Raw genomic sequence first — 2,940 nt, 5'->3', positions numbered from 1 at the left:
TTCCATATATATAAGCTTACCCTAAAGATGGTTTGGTGCTACATACTTGGGATCCCGACACCCTTGTGTAGTAGCCCTGGCCAGTAATGACTTTTCATCCAGCAAAACTTTGTCTGAGTGGTCTTCTCTGGTGAAGCACCCGACAAAGGATGACTTAATTTCTGATCCTCTTGTCTCCACCTCTGGAGTGTTGGGATTATAGGAACACACCACCACTCACAGCCCAAGCTTATAAACTTAAAAATATATATTTATTTTAGGGGCTGGAGAGATGGCTCAGCGGTTAAGAGCACCGACTGCTCTTGCAGAGGACCCGGATTCAATTCTCAGCACCTACATGATAATTTTTATTTTATGTGTATGAGTGTATTGTGTACATGTATATAAATGCACCCTGTTGTGCAATGCCCACAGAGGTCACAAGAGGGCATCAGATCCCCTGGAACTGGAGTTGTTGGACAGTTGATAACTGCTGTGTGGGTGCTGGGAACTGCACCTGCGTCCTCTGCAAGAGCAGTCAGTGCTCTTAATCACTAAGCTATGTCTCCAGCCCCCTCCCTCCCAGCTTAAAATTTTAACTGGCTATTTGAGATTATAGAGGCAAGTAATAACCTCATTCCGTGAAATACATGTTTTGGGGCTGGAGAGAGCTCTGCTGGTTAAAGGGTTTGCCTTGTGAGCTTGAGGACCTGAGTTCAATCCCCTAGAACCCATGTTTTAAAAAGTTGGGCATGGTGATGCATGCTTATAATCCCAGTACTGGGGAGGTAGAGACAGAAGGATCCTGGGGTAATGACCAGCCTGGCTAGCCTACTTGCAAGATCCAGATGAGTGAGAGATCCTGTCTCAAAAAACTTACAAGCTCCTAAAGAATGGCACCTAAAGTTGACCTCTGACCTTCACATGGACAGAGAGAGAGAGAGAGAGAGGAGAGCGAGAGAGAGAGAGAGAGAGAGAGAGGAGAGAGGAGAGAGAGAGAGAGAGAGTGATATTATTTTATTTTTGAGACAGAATCTCACTATGCAGCCCTAAACTCAATATGTAGACCAGGCTGGCTTTGAACTCACCAAGATCTGCCTGCCTCTGTGTCTGCTGGAATCAAAGGCATGTATCACCATGCCTCACCAGAGATTGACTTTTAGCAACCTGAGTTTGATCTCTGGAACCCACATTGTGAAACTGACTTCTGCAAGTTGTCCTCTGACCTCCACATGTGTGCACATACACACATACACCATCAATATAAATGTGTTTTTTTTAAAAGAAAAAGTTTAGAGCAAGGAAGCACAGATTGCTTGCTTCCAAGTTGCTTTTTTTTTTTTTTTTTTTTTTTTTTTTTGGTCTTTTTGAGACAGGGTCTCTCTGTAGCTCCAGCTGTCCTGGAGTCACTATGTAGACCAGGCTGGCCTTGAACTCACAAAGATCCGCCTGCCTCTGCCTCCAAAGTGCTGGGATTAAAGGCGTGTGCCACCATGCCTGGCCCAAGTTGCTTTCTTTATGAGCATCGAAGCAGAGGGTACTTTCTTAGACCAGCTACAATGCTTGTTTGGGAGGTTAGTGATTATCATTCTCCCAATTTTCCTCTAAAGTCAGATAACTTAAGACTCAGATTGGAACATTAACATGACTCCATTTTGGTTCTGTCAGGCCTAGCTCAGGAGTTTAGCCCAAACCAACTGTCTCCTATAAATCCCACTAAACAAACACCAGGAGTGGTAGTGAGTGATGGCTTTAATCCCAGCACATGGTTCTCTGTGAGAGCAAGACCAGTGGAGTCTACATAAAAAATTCCAGATCACCGGGTGTGGTGGCACACGCCTTTAATCCCAGCACTTGGGAGGCAGAGGCAGGTGGATCTCTGTGAGTTCAAGGCCAGCCTGGTCTACATAGTGAGTTCCAGGACAGCTGGGGCTACAAAGAGACCCTGTCTCAAAAAGACCAAAAAAAAAAAAAAAAAAATCCTGGGTCAGATGTGGTGGCACACGCCTTTAGTCCCAGCACTTGGGAGGCGGAAGCAGGCAAATCGTGGAGATCCAGGCCAGCTTGGTCCACCTAGCAAGTTCCAGACCAGCTGGGACTAGAGTGAGACTCTGTCTCAAAAAAAAAAAAAAAGACCTCGAAACCTGACTGCAAATGCCAACATAGCAAAACTAGGGGGTTGGGAGGTGACTGGCAATAGTGGATTCTATCTCCTTCATTCCTAGTCTATTGCAGATACCAGGCTCCTCTTACAAATGTAAGTGGATTTATATTTAAATAGCAAAAAGAAGGAAAAGTACTCCTGAATACATTGTGGATAAGAAAATTAAGCTATTGAGCTGGGCGTGCTGGTGCACCTTTAATCCCAGCATTCGGGAGGCAGAGGCAGGATCTCTGAGTCTCTTTAAGTTCAAGGCCAGCCAGGTCTAGGTAGTGAGTTCCAGGCCAGCTGGGGCTACAGGGAGATCCTGTCTCAAAAAGACCAAAAAAAGGGGTGATGGAGAGATGGCTTAGTGATTAAGAGCACTGACTGCTCTTGCAAAGGACCCAGGTTTGATTCCCAGCACCCACATGGTGGCTAACAACCGTCCATAACTCCAGTTCCAGGGGAGCCAATGTCTTCTGTCCTCCATGGGCATTGCACAACATGGGTACACTCTGGCACATGCAGATAATGCACTCATACACATAAAATAAAAATAATAAAATTGTTAATCCCAGTGCTTGGGAGGCAGAGGCAGGCGGATCATTGTGAGTTCAAGGCCAGCCTGGTCTACATAGTTCAGGTCAGCTGGGACTTCAGGGAGACCCTGTCCTGACAAAAGACAAAATAATAATAATAATAATAATAAAAAATTGTTTTTAAAAAAGGAAATTAAGGGGCTGGAGAGATGGCTCAAGCAGGTAAGAACACTGGCTGTTCTTACAGAAGATCCGGGTTTGAATCCCAGCACCCACATG

Source organism: Nannospalax galili, unplaced genomic scaffold (genome assembly GCF_000622305.1).
Source record: "Nannospalax galili isolate Female #2095 unplaced genomic scaffold, S.galili_v1.0 scaffold1200, whole genome shotgun sequence".
NCBI lineage: Eukaryota > Metazoa > Chordata > Mammalia > Rodentia > Spalacidae > Nannospalax > Nannospalax galili.
Note: the sequence above shows the minus strand (reverse complement) of the source record.